We start from the raw sequence: 15,060 nt of genomic DNA, 5'->3' as shown, positions 1-15,060 counted from the left end.
TCCTCTTCCCAGGTGCTGTCCTTGTCCAATATCTTGTTGGTTGGTTAGTGTTTGCCTTTGCTGCCCAGAGCCATGCTCCCCTGGAGGCAATGTGCCACTTTGGTCTGCTTTCATATGTGGGGTTGGGGCCACCTCTCTAAGATCTTGATGTACAATTCAGTTTAAGAACCACTGATTTGGACCTTCCTAGAGCAGTGCTGTATACAAACTCTTGCTGGCATCACTTATTATTCACAAGATGAAAATTCAAAATGATGAGACCCACTAACCTTGGTGAATATCAGTGCTCCTTTCTAATGAATTACAGAGATGTGATAAGAGTATAGAATGAGATCATGAGAATTCAGAAAGAGGTGGCATTACAACCTAAAAGCACTAGAGAGCACTCTAGACACCTGCACAGGCAAGGAAACACAGGATGTGTGTGTGCGTGTGTGTGTGTGTGTGTGTGTGTAGGGTGGGGGGCAGGGTTATTGCTTACCAAAACCAGGGTTACACAGGATGTGTGTGCGTGTGTGTGTGTGTGTGTGTGTGTGTGTGTGTAGGGTGGGGGGCAGGGTTATTGCTTACCAAAACCAGGGTTGAGAGATGTTACTTAAAACCATCTCACACGCATCCACACATTCTCCTAGTGCAGGGAGGATTCCTCCAGCATGCAAGTTATTATTCTACACCCTGTGCAGTAGGCTGAAGGACTTCCTTGTAGTCTGGGGAAGACAGAATCCACCCCTTCCACCTTCAGAGTACCTAGTGAAATGGCCAGGGTGGTGCTGAGTGATTTCTGAGATCTCCCTGTAATGCTTAATGCTTCATTCAGTCCTGGTCTTAGAGCCCTGGTCCCATTCACTTGTGATATCACTTCTGTGGCCTCAGTCTCCCCACCAGCTGTGAGTCCCATGAGGGCCAAGGCCTTGGTTGCTACTTCACTGTCTATGCTCTTCTGACTCCGAGGAAGCTCCAAGAAAATGCCTGAGGATGGCAGTGTGGGGCAGGTTGACATGGTCCCTTCCCCTATAGATCCTGAATGACACCAGGCACTTTTTTGTAACTCCTGGAGCCAGCATCCCCACCAAGGTCAGTGGTCTCTGTCCACAAACTCAGCTTTCAGGAAACACCACTTTGTTTTTCTGTAACTGAACATAATTTGAACTCCTATTCCATAAATGGTAAGGATCACCTGAAGTCCTTTAAATGCCCTCTAGCCATTTGGTGGTGGGGTTGCATATCAGCTCCAGGGAGCTTATACAGTGAGAGGCACAAATGAAGACACCCCAGACTCCACTGGCATCACTCTGTGACCATCTGCTTGCTAAAGACCCAACACCATCAATCATTGTGGGGAATCAGAAAAGCCCAGTGGTCACAAGATGATCAGACTTTCTTCCTGCTTCTATAGAAGGTAGGCACTCCTGGGTTTTTGTGGCTACATTGTGATGTCTTTTTATAAGATCTCTCGGCCATTGGAATCTGTCAAGTCTCCAGCTAGGGACTAGGCAATTCCTTTGGGAGAAAAGCAGAACATTTCCCTCATGTGGCCAAAGACATACCCACTCACACCTCATTGGACAGCTTGTGGACACATGACACATGTAGTGGCAAAGGAGCCTGGGAAATGCAGTCTTTCCTCTTAGACAACATGAATTGCTAGAAATCAGTTCTAGGACTGGGGGACTATGCACCTGAGAGAGAACTTGCTTATTCCAGGGTGTAGGGCTCCATTGCTCTCAGAACCACCCCCATGTCTCCAGAATGTACTACAGTTCCTGCCCAAGACCTCAACGTAGAGAGGCGAGCTGAAAGAAGATAGGGAGAAGAATTCCATCCTCTCTTGCCCAAGGGGACCACTGCAGTCAAATTCTTTTTTCTTTAAATGCATTCTTATTGTGGACCATTTTAAACTTACAGTCAAAAGTAAAGATTAATGTGATGCACATCTGTGTACCTGCCAGCCAATTTGACAAAATGATTTTATTTTCACGTTTGCTTCAGATTTCAAGAAATTAAATATTGCACATTTAAAAGATGTCTCCAGGTTTGTTTCCCAATCCTTTACCCTACATCTGACACAGAGGTGCCCGCAGCTTGGATTCAGTCTGTTTATCCTTTTTATGTCTCCTCTGAAAACATATTTATGTACCATCAGTATTACAAGCTGTGTAGCAGGCATTCAACTTGATATAAATAGTTCCGCTGTAATTCACTGTATGACTGGTTTTTCCCCTGGGCATAGTCTTTTGTGTTGTGCCCATAACTATAACTGGAACTCTTCCTTCCTTGTTTATCATGGCTGAGTGTGTATGTGGTATGTGACCATGGCTGTATCACCACAGATTTACCCATTCTTCTGATGGTGGGTCAGCCTTTTACAATAGTTTGCTATTAAACATGCTGCAATAAATATGTTTGCACATGTCTCTCTGCACACTGCAAGAGTTTCTTTAAGTCACTGTTTCCCTGGAGGAGCAGCATCAGGGCACCTGAGAATCTCTACAGAAATGCAGAATCAGCAGTGAATTGGTATAACAATCTGCACAGAAATGCTGAATCAGATGCTGAGGTAGATCTAGGTCGTGTATACCAGAACAAAGCTTCCAGGACTGCTGATGTGCTGGGTTGATTCTAGAAGCCACAGAGCTATATGAAAAAGGTTCTATTTCAGCTTTACTAGATGATGCTAGGTTTTGCTCCAAAATATGAGCCCATCTGAAGTAAAAGTTTCTTCTCATCATTACCAGCACTTGATATGATCAGAATTTAAATGTTTTATCAAATGAGTGGGAGAGACCTAGCCCTGTTAAATTCTGCCATGGGGGCTCTCTCTTGGGCCCAGGGAATCCCTACAAAACAGTCATACTTTCTCTTTGCCATTAGGTACCTGTCAGCTCTACATTTTTGGAAGCACAAATCTTCATTCTGCTGTCCTGTTTCAGTTCTTTTTCCTTGCACAAGAGAATTTAGGGCACTGCCACCTTCCCCACTGCCCGAGGGAGGGTCCAGAGTGTTTGTGAATTACCATATACCTCAATGCCTGCCCACATTGGTCAGGCTGCTTGGGTGGAAGCACAAAAACAAGACAAAACAAAACACATGGCTTTCAGCAGGGTGTGAAAGTGCAAGTGGCTTGAAGAATCCAAGGAGCTGAAGATCAGGCTTGGGAAGGGACATGATGTACCCCAAGAAGAAGGAAGAAAGCCTGGCCAGATCTGGGCAGAGAGCCTGGTCTGCCTTCATTCCACACTTACCTGTGCCATACAATGTGCAACCTGTGCAATAAAATGCCTGAGGAGACAGGAAAAGTCAGCACATTAAAAAAGGAAAGGTTTGTTTTGGTATATAATATCAACTTTCAGCCATAGTCACTTGAAGGACTCCCTTCAACCAGGTCACAGCTCCGAAGTTTCCATCACAACCCAGTGTCCATCAGCCATGAAACATCAGTGCATTCACCCAGTGGTGAAACCAGGGCCACATGACCCAATCATTTCCCAAAAGCCCTATGTCTGAACTCTGCCGCATTGGGGATCAGGCCTTTCACACAGGAGTCTTTGGGTGACATTGCAGAACCCAACTGCAACACAATCCTATGGATTCCCTACTTTTGTCTCAGACTCACAGGAGAAGAACCTGGCCAGGTTTTGGAGGGAATCCACCAACTGCTGATTTGAAGAAGGGTCATAGGCTCAGAGGACCAACATGTGTAACCAGCTCACTAAACAACTGGCCTTGATGGAGTACAAACATGAAGAGTTAGTGTTTGCCCTGTTGCTTCTTCTAAGGAGATGTGCGGGCCTTTCCTGCACCTGATGACATGTGGGCTCTTTCTGACTTTTCCCACCTCTACCCCCCAGGGTCTGCACTTTACCTCTCACTTCTGGGCACCTGCCAGCTATTGGTCTCTGCAAGGTAGCTTCACAGGCCACCAAGCCCAGTTCCTCCTAAGGGTCCTGGCCCCTGACAGCCCCTCATGCCTGCTGTGAAGGAAAGACAGGCTCTCTTGCTGCTGTCTCCCCTTTCAGCTTTGCCTTCTCTCTGATCATCTGCCTCTGCTTCAAGAACGGAATGGCAGAACCACTGAGATGTAGGCACATGTTTATGGCCCATTAGGGCAAGAGAGGCTGGAACTCCCCTTGAAGGCACTTGAGTGGGCTTCCAGTGCATCTCCTCCTTAGGTTTAAAGGGTTTGGAGTAGAGGAAAAGTCATGGTACCGCTGTGTGCTGTATTAGGCTGACAAGCCCTAATTCCTGGGAGTCCCTCTGAATGATCCCAAGAAAGTGGCTTCACTATAATCTATAAACTCCCTATAAGCTTTGGTAAGATTGTTGTTAGATCCCAGAGTATTTTCTACCTCTTTCATCCCAGCTTTATCTTCTGGTTCCCAATTCTAGAGCAATAAAAAATTCTTCCTCAACTTTCTGTACTGGTGCTGGAGGGAGCCTTTGATGGTGGTAACATTGATGAATGGAATATCACTCAGAACTGAGAAGGAAGGTAAGGGTCCCATCCCATCCTCACATGCATGTGCCCTTGGAACACACTCAAAAATTCATGCTTGGATCAAAGTATATAGTGAATATTTACACAAAAATTTATTATAGTGAAAGACATTTTGCCATTAATCCCTCTCAAAATACTTCCTTCCCAAGTATGTCACCTCTTTTGTGAGAATCTTTGTATGGTGTAATAAAAAATATGGTAAGAACAGAGATGCAAGGAAGCAGATTACCACCCACATGGTGCAACCACCCACCAACTCCTGCTGTACATTTTGCTTCTTCTTGGCAAAGGAAAGCACAGCTGGGGACCAACCAACTGACCTGATCCTGGACAAGGACAATAATCCCAGACAGCCTGTAGACCCAAGGAGAAAGTACAGACCAGGCCAGCAGCTTCAGGGACTCCAGTGTTACTGGGTGAGAGATAACCACAAAGGACTTCCACTTGTTTTCATACAAGTGATCATCTCACATATAGCTTTCTAATGTCCCTTGGAGAAAGAGCAGGTTTATTTCTCAAAAACCACCATTTTAATTTCCTCTAGTAAGGCACATTTATCTTCCTGGGGTTTATATACTGTTCTTATGATTTCTCATAGATCTGGAAAATCACCTGTTCAAGGGTGGCTAAACTTTGAGCCTGCAGGCATCAGTTAGGTAGGTGAAGAGTAATGCAAATCTTTATGGTAACCTCAGTGGTGTCTAAAAGCATGGTCTGGTACTTTGTAAGCTATTTCCATGTCAATCACAAGTAACCTTCTGTATTAGGATCAGCTCAGACCTGATGGGAAATCATGACTTCCAATTTTTATCCTAAGGATAGTTTGGTAGCTTCTTCTGTTCACATAGCTGTAGCTGCTATTGCCCTTATGCAAGGTGACTAGCCAGCAGCCACTCTCTAACTGATTTTGAAAATAATGCCACTGGACAGGGTCTTTGCCACATCCTTTGAGTCAAGACACCCAAAGCAATTCCTCTCTTTTCTGATATGTGGAGTAAGATGTGCTTTCTTAAGTCAGGTATTCCTAGTGCTGCAGATTGAGTGAGAGCATGTTTTATTTCTCAGAATCCATTAATGATGTTTTTTTTTTATTCTAAGAGCTCTAAGATGCAGGGGGCTTTGTGTAAAGACTGTCATTAATCCAAAATTATGTATCCAGATTTGGCAGAAGCCAGCCATATCCATAATTGTTTTTTTTTTTATTCTAAGAGCTCTAAGATGCAGGCAGCTTTGTGTAAAGACTGTCATTAATCCAAAATTATGTATCCAGATTTGGCAGAAGCCAGCCATTCCCAGGAAGGAACAGGGGACCCAAGATCACAGATATCTTGGATCTTTTCCCTAGACAACTGTTGTTCACTAGGTTTAAGAATGTATTCAAGTATTAAACTCTCTGAAGGGATATATGAGCCTTTTTCTTTGAAATTTCACACACTTTCTTAGCAAGGAAACTGAGGATTTGGACAGTATTTTGATAACTCCCAACCTGGGTTGAAGATTAAATTATCATCTACATATTATAGGAAAATCCTGTTTAAACTAAAAGTTTCTTAAATCCTTACCAGTACTCAAGCCAATAGGTGAGGCCTATCTCTAAAGCTCTGTGAGAGAGCTGTCCAAGTATATTGATGTTTTCCCACTCAAAGACAAACAGTAACTGGGAATTTGGATGGAGGGAATAGAAAAAAATCATCTTTGAGATCCAATTTGTGTCTGCTGGAATTTGAGAGAGTATTGTATATGGATCTGCTACTAGAGGGTGGATTGGGACTTCAGCCTCATTAATATAGTGGAGGTCTTTTACCACCCAATGTTTTCATGAAGATTTTATTACAGGAAGAATAGGAGTATCCCAAGGCAACTGGCAAGGCCACAGAAGGCTGTGGTTGAGAAACCTGTGGGAAGATTTTGTCTGGGATGGGTAGCCAGGAGGGAAGCACAGAGTCACCACTAGACTCCTACAGAGTCCCTGGGTACTGAACCAGTCTGGGCACCCAGCAGAACATGATGAGTCCTCTCCCACAGCCTACTGGCTGACATGTGGCAGTCCCTGGTATGTAATTTGTGCAAGTCCTTTGAGTGAATGTAAAGGGTGTGGCTCATTACTGCTTCACTCCCATTTCTCCCATTCCTCCTGAGTCTGAGCATCTAGCTACATGCTTGTTTCTAGCTCTCAATTGTGCAGGCCCTGCTCTGAGCACTGCCCCTGGGACACCTTCCCAAGCACACCATGGCCCAGTATCATCCATTGGATTAGTAAATATCTACTGGCCCCTTTATAATCTTGGGGAACTTGGTCAGGGGTAATGGCTGCAAAGAAACAGAAGCCCTTTCTGCTATTACCCCCAAAATAGGAAAGAGCAGTAGTTGGCTGAGGCAGCACCCTCCTTGAGAGAGACCAAGAGTGGCTAAGGCTGCCTACAGATACTGATGAATACAGAGGGGAAGGAAGGCCAGAACTACCAGGACCCAGGGCCCGGAGGGTGCCTTGCCTCATGTCAGGGCTGAAAAACATAGATGTTTCTTCATCCTGAGATAAATCCATATTTCTCATGATGTCCCCAGATCCTCCATCATGAGCCCCCAACCCCTCTCCAAAGGTTTCAGCTACCCTTTGCTCCCTGCCCTTGAACTCACTGTGAAGACCAGGTTGGCCTCAGTCTCACAGTTATCTTCCTGCCTCCATCTCTGAAGTGAAATTTACCTCTCTCTATGATCCTAGTGAAAAGCTAGTGTGGACCAGAGTGGTGCAGCTGCAGGTACTTCCAGCAAGAATCCCGTTCTGACACTGATTATTTGGGTATGTGCACACAGATCCCAGTTAGAAGCCAGTGTGGACCAGGGTGGCACTGCTGCAGGCAGGTCCAGCCAGGGCCCCACTGCCACCCTGGCCATTTGGGCCCACAAGCCTCAGCCAAAGAATTACCAGGAAAAGAGCTGCACAGGTACAAAAGCAACAGCCAGAGGTCCAGAGTGATACCATTGGTAAGTATACATAGAACCTAGCAAGAAGTCAGTCAAGATACAAGTGAATGGGGTGATCGGCCAGCAACCAAAGGCCCTGTCAGATAACAGCTACTGAAGAGGGCAGGCCCTAACCTGAGGCACACTTATTCTGCAAGACACTCAGAGAAGAACTAGTGCCACTACTATTTAAATTCCTCAAGGAAAAGGAAAGGGAAGCAATACTCATAAATTCATTCCTGGAAGAAAGCATCACCTTGACCCCAAAAGTAAAGAAAGACCCAGCTGAAAATGAGAACTGTAGGCCAAACTCATCACTGAACATAGATGCAAAAATCCTTAATAATATACTGCAAAAGAATGCAGAATATCATCAAGATGATCCTATACCCTGACCAATTGGGATTCACCCCAAGGATTCAGGGATGCAGAATTCAACACACAAATCAATAAATGTAATATACTACATTAATAGAGCCAAAGATAAAACCATATGATTATCTGAATAGATGCAGAAAAAGCATTCAACAAAATCCAACATGCATTAATGATAAAGACCCTACAGAAAATTGGAACAGACATTCTCTACCTCAACCTGATAAAAGCCATCTATGGAAAAACAACAGCCAATATCATACTAAATGGTCAAAAACTGATATCCTTCATGCTAAAATCAGGAAGAAGACAAGGATGTCCACTATCACCACCCCTGTTAGTTATAGTTTCAGAAACATTAGCAACAGCAATTAGACATGAGAAAGAAATTAAAGTAATAAAGATAGGAAATGGAGAAGTCAAACTGTCATTATTTTCAGACAACATATACTACTATAGAAGACCCCAAAAACTCCAGCAAAAGTCTTCTATACTTAAAAACCATATTCAGCAGAGTAGTTGGATACCAGGTCAACACACAAAAATCAATAGCTTTCCTTCACAGAAACAATAAACTCACTAAAAAGGAAACTGGAGAAACAACCCCCTTTACAATAGCAACCAAAAAAATTAAATACCTAGGAATCAACCTAATGAAAGACATAAAAAATGTCTACTCTGAAAACTATAGCACTTTTTAAAAAGAGATTGAAAAGGCCGTCAGAAAATGGAAAGAAGTCCCTTGGTCCTGGGTAGAAAGAACCAGCATAGTGAAAATGGCTGTACTTCTGAAACTGGTATATAGATTCAATGCAATCCCAATTGAAATCCTAGCATCATACTACACAGACCTTAAGAAAACAATAAAAAATTCATTTGGAACAAGAAGAGATCTAGAATAGCAAAAGCAATTTTAAGCAATAAAGAGAAGATAAGAGGTATCAATCCCCAACTTGAAACTGTGCTGCAAAACTACTGTGATAAAAACAGAATGGTATTGGCAAAGAAGCAGACCCAATGGCCAGTGGAACCAATTACAAGATACAGAAACAACTCCAGACACACTAAGCTTCTTCATCTTCCGCAAAGGAGCCGAACACCTTCACTGGAGGAAAGATAGCCTCTTTAATAAATGGTACTGGAAACATTGGGTTTCAACTTGCCAAAGATTAAAACTAGACCTATATCTCTCACCATGTACTAAATTAAAATAAAAATGAATTAAAGATTTAAATATTAATGCTGGGCATGGTGGTGCATTCCTGTAATCCCAGCACTTGGAGGGTGAGGCAGGAGGATCACTGTGAGTTCAAGACCAGCCTCGTCTACATAGTGAGTTCCAGGTCAGTCTCAACTACATAGTGAGACCCTATCTCAAAACAAAATGAAAAGATTTAAATATTAAAACAGAAACACTAGATTGGCTGGAAGAGAGGTGAGGCAGAATACTTAAAGGCACTGGTATAGGAAAATATTTCATTAACAAAACCTCAGTTGTATGTGAACTAGCACAGAGAAACAACAAATAGGATCTCTTCTAATTAAAAAGCTTCTGCACATCAAGAGAAACCGCCAACAGTGTGAAAAGATAACCCACAATGTGGGAAAAAATTTTACGAGCTGTTGCTCAGACAAAGGTCTACTATCTAGAATATATAACAATTTTTTAAAATCAGAACTCCAAAATTTATAGATCCAACCCCAAAGTGAACATCTGAGCCTTTTCTTTCCTTTTTGACCAGGTTTATCAATTTTATTTATTCTTTCAAAAAACCAACTCTTTGATTCATCGATTTTTTTTGTATCATTCTCTTAGTTTCCATTGCATTGATTTCTATTCTGGTCTTTATAATTTCCTCCCTTGTATGAGCTTTGGGTTTTTCTTGCTCTGCTTTTTCTAGGAGCCTAAGATTCAACATTAGGTTGTTTATGTGAACTCATTCTATTTTCCTAGTGTGGGCACTCACTGCTATGAATTTTCCAGTAGAGCTGCTTTCATTGTGTCCCATAGTTTCCTGTATATTGTATTGACATTATCATTTATTTGTAAAAACTGACTAATTTTTTCTTTAATTTCATCTGTGACCCACTGATTATTCAGGAGAGCGTTGTTCAATTTCCATGTGTTTGTGGAGTTTTACTGTTTCTTATGCTATTGATCTCCAGCTTAACTACACTATGGCCTGATAATATACATGGAATAACTTTGATTTTTTTGCATTTATTTAAACACATTGTATGAGGTAGTATGTGGTCTATTTTGGAAAATGATCCGTGTGCAGCCAAAAAGAATGTATATTCAGATTTTGTGGGGTGAAACACTCTATAGACGTCTATTAAGTCCATTTGTTCAAAAGCTTAGTTCAGTTCTAGTATTCTATTGTTAATTTTTTTTCTCTAGATGATCTGTCTATTTGTGACAGTGGGGTATTTGTGTCCCCCACTACAATTGTATTAGTGTTTATTTGGTTTTTCATGTCCCTTAATATTTGTTTTATATAATTAGGGACATTAATATTTGGTGCATATATATTTATTATTGTCATCTCTTCCTCTTGGATTCTTCCCTTTACAAGAATGTAGTGGCCTTCTTTGTCTCTGTTAATCAGTTTTGGTTTGAAATTTACTGTGTGAATAAAAGAGCTACCCTGGCTTTGTTCTGGGCTCCTATCACATGGAGAACTGTTTTTCATCCTTTCATTTTCAGTCTATGAGTTTCTTTATGAACTAGGTATGTTTCTTGTATACAACATATAGTTTGAGTTTACTTCTTAATCCATTCTGCCAGTCCATTTCTTCTGATTGGTGAATTGAGGCTATTGACATTGATGGTTCTAACTGGTATGTATTGACTTATCATTGTCATATTATTTTCCTGTTCTTGTCTCTTTTTAATTTTTCCCCCTCTCCCTTTAGTTTCTTGCCTTACCTAATTGATTTGTTCTGTTGGGCCTCATGGTGTTGTGACCTTCATTGCCTTTTTCTAGGATATTGTTTAGAATTGCTTGTAGTTCTGGTTTGGTATTCATGAGGTTTTTAAGGTGTTCTTTGTCATGGAAGTGTCTTATTTCCCCATCAGTTTTAAAAGAGAGTTTTGCAGGATACATCAGTCTAAGTTGGAGATTGTTTTCTTTTAGCAGTTGAAATACCTCACTCCAAGCTCTCCTTGACCTAAGGGTTTGTGTTGAAAAGTATACTGTGATTCTGATTGGCTTTCTTTGTATGTGATTTGCTTCTTTTCTCTAACTTGCAGTATTTTGCTTGCAGTATTTTGTTATTCTGTTGAGTTTCTTGGCTGTTACATGTCTAGGTGTAGAATTTTGATCATGTCTAGTTGGAGTCCTATATGCCTCACTTATCTGTATGTCAAATTCTTCCACTCTGTTTGGGAAATTTTCTGTCATTAATTCTGTGAACAGCTTTTTAAGTCATTTGCATTTTCTCCTGCTACTGCATGAATTCATATCAGTCTTATGTTATTCTTCTTTGTATCATCTAGGAGTTGTTGCATCAATTTCTCATGATCCCTTACTGTTTTTAAGAGATCTGTCTTTTCACCGTCACTGACTATAATCCTATCTTCTATATCTGAAATGCTATCCTCACATTTGTTTGTTCTCCTGTGAATTTTTTCAATAGAGTTTTTAGTCTTCTGGAAATTTGTTTGAATCTGTTTCATGGATTCATTTATTTCTTATGTTGGGCATTCATGGTTTCCATTTCTTTCCTATGCTGTACCTTCATGGCTTCTATCATGATCCTGAGCTTATCTATTTTTTTTGTCTGTTTCTGTTCTAGAGTCTCTAATCATATCTTGCACTGTGCTCACCATTTCTGTTGTTATCTGGGAAATTATTTCTGTTTTGAATTTTTCTAGAACCTGGTTGATCTATTTTGTTACTTCCTGTGCTATGAGTTCAGGGTATCTGGTTGGTTTACTGTCAGACTTTTCCACCTCTTATCCCTTGGAATTTGCTGGTGGTGGACTGGAAGCCTATTTGGGCATTACTTAAGTGTTTTCTCATTTTTACATTTGTTGTTGGGCTGTCCTTGGTTTATTTCCTGGGTTCATATTTCAGTCTTCTAGGTTTTGAGTCTCTAATGACTCAGAGACACTCTCCTTTTCATAATATCAGAAAGGACATCTCATGAAATCAATCACAGTCCGTTAGCACAATTGATACAATCATCAATACAATAGCATCAAGCACAGCTTAGAAACTGACCATTTGTGGTAGTTATTAATCTATCATCTTTAACCATGTGAATTAAATCAAAATCAAGAATCAGCCCAAAATATGTTTATAATGAATAAACTCTTTAATATAGCAATTTTACCCTTCAGGATGGGGACTTAGAAGGAACTGGGAGGAGAGGGATACATAGGTGAAAGAATAGGAGAAGGTTTCAAGTGAAGCCAGAGGACACAGGATAATCACACAAACTCTAGGAAACTGTTGAAGACAAGAAGGAATGACAGAGTGCAAGAACAAAGACAAGAATAGAACAATTTAACAGAAACAGGGAAGCTATAAATTCTACTCATTTTCCTTTGAAACTAATAGCCATCAAGTGGAAAAAAAGAGAGAGAAGAAAAGAAAAAAAGAAGAAATATGAATTAGGGCAGGAACAGGAACAAAAAGAGAGATGAAGAATGACTTGGAGGAATAAGAGACTGAGCATGAAAAAGAAGAAATAAAAAAGGAAGAATTTACAGAATGGCAAAAAATAAAAAATTTTTAAATTAAAAATAAGAGGAAAAGAAAGAAAATTTGAAGAGTGTCTTTCAGGGTATATCTCTGCTGTCACAAAAGCAATGTGGGTGGCAAAGTGCAGAACTAAGGCAATTAGTCTCAGCTACCCAGTGGCAGACCCCTGAGATTCAGACTGAATTCTGGTTGCAAGGCCCAAGTTGGGCATCCTGACCTCCTGTAGGGTTGGACTCTTCAAGGTTCTACTGCAGGTTCCATCTGCCCTTCCCCTGAAGATAGTCCAAGTTCTGCTCAAAGGTGGTGACCCCCCAACTTACCAACTATGGTGGTCTGATGTGCCTTTATTGCTGTTGTTCACTTCTGTTGTATCTTCTAGAGCTGAGTAATATGCCCTTCATTACCATCTGTGTTTCTGCACTGTGGATCCAGGTACCAGCACAGGCAGGAGGCCCAACAGCTGGGGGAGGGGGTCAAGAAATGTTGCAGAGATACCCACACAGCTGGTCTACGGGTGGTTCTCACAGGTCTGCTCTGATGGAGGCCTGCAGTGCTGGAGGAGGATGTGCTGTGAGCTCCCAGAGCAGCTGAGCCATGGGGAACTCTTACCAGTCTGCTCTGATGGAGTCTGGGGGTACTGGAGGTGAAGGAGGAGGGAGCTCCCCCCAATGCCTATCTCTGAGTTTTTCCTATTTTGCATTTACTTATTTTATGTATTGTTTCTCTTGTAACATTTAGTTTTTTGATCCATTTTGATTTTAGTTTAGTACATGGTGAGAGATATGGGTGTTGATTAAATCTGCATGTGGAGAGCCAGTTTTCTCAACACCTTATATTAAAGAGACTATCTTTTCACCATTGTATGATTTTGGCCCCTTTGTCAAAGAACAAATAGTTGAATATGCTTGAGGCTATTTTGAATGCAGACATTAAGCTACACATTAGATTTAACTATAAGATTTAACTTGTGTACCTCTGGAAAGAGATGGGAAGAAAAGAGAAAAGAGAAAAAGACACCCCCCCAAATGAGATCCCATTGAGATTTCTGAGGTGAGGCTGTGTGAACCACTCACCTCACATGCAGCTCACACTCATGTGTAACCTCCCAAACCAAGGTCAGGCTCTAGCCCACCTGATGCTGGTGTCATGCTGTGTGTGCAGCCAGTCTGCTTCCCAGAGCCAGTACCACCCAACAACACAGCTCTGCTCTGTGACCCAAAGTCAGAATGGCCTAGGGGCATCTCTGCTCCATCACCCCACAGTCAGAATTGCCCAGGAGAGCAGCTCTTCTTGACTAGTTCAGGCACCCCTGCTGATCATGGAGAAATTTGTTGCTCCAGTCCAGAACAACCATCCTTGATCCTGGCACAGAGCTGCTATTGCAACTTTCATCAACAGATCAGGAAAAACAAATTGTTGATCTGGGATTTACTCAAGGGCTTACCCCACAGATCCTTATATCTAGGGACATGTAACACAGAGAAGGAGCTCATAGAGGGTGTTAAAAGTCGAGATCTCATTTAACTACAACAAATCACATTCCATTTTAGATAGAGAGGTAAACTTGAGGCCAAATTTATCATCAGAATACTGGAACCAAATAGCATGGAGGGAGGAAGCAATTCATCATTAGATAAGCAAGCTCTAGAGGTCCCAGAAACAAAGAAAAAAATATCTCTAGGTGGGGCCACACAGGTAACACTAAGGTCATGGTGGACAGCTGTGAAGAGCTGAAATGAAGCCCTTCCTAGGGTCTGTGGGTCTCTCCTACCAGCAGGAAATTACAGAGGCCAAGTGCTTCTCCTTCCCCATTCCCTGCGGTGGACGATTCCCTCTGGGAACTGTCTCAGAGTCAGGAAAAATCATCCTGAGTTCCCAGCTCCCACTACTTCCCCTCTGCCCTCCAGCTCCCTGTTTTCTCCTCAACACCAATATCAGAAAAAGTTGAAGGATTTGAGTCTTCTGACACAGAAAAGCCCTAGACTGGGAGAAAAGAGACAGAAGGGGACAGAGAGGAGGAAAAAATGAAAATTTGCAAGCTCCTTCTCAATTTGGGTCCATAGCTGCAGAAGTTGGTAGAGAGGCAGAGAGAAAAGGAGGGGGAAAAGAGATGAGTACACTTCAGAGGATAGGAGGATGGAGGAAACTGTGCTTCAGGGAGCAAGGGGTTCAGGGAACTGGGGAAGAAAATAATTAAGGCCTCTGTCTGATGACCCAAGTTGCCATCCCAACCCCCCTTTTAACCTCCCAGTTGGCTCAGCAGAGAAAATGTCACTGGACTGGGTCCAAAGAGGTTCCTGAAGCCGAGCCAACCAAACTTACACATATGTTTTATAAAATAAGCTTTCAGATTGGCTGACTCTTATAGTGGGTAAAGAATTATCAGGGCTAGTCAGGAAGGTGTACAGGAAGGGTTTTTATTAGGCAGAAAAGGAAAGCAACACACTCAAAAAAGTACGTCAATGGCCGTCAAGACAGAGAGGCACTGAGTCCCTACAACAGAGGATATTTGTGCTG

The sequence above is a fragment of the Fukomys damarensis genome, unplaced genomic scaffold, assembly GCF_012274545.1.
Source record: "Fukomys damarensis isolate Sample0158 unplaced genomic scaffold, DMR_v1.0_HiC HiC_scaffold_22, whole genome shotgun sequence".
Classification (NCBI taxonomy): Eukaryota; Metazoa; Chordata; class Mammalia; order Rodentia; family Bathyergidae; genus Fukomys; species Fukomys damarensis.
The sequence above is the reverse complement of the archived record's forward strand: the minus strand, read 5'-3'. Positions refer to the sequence as shown.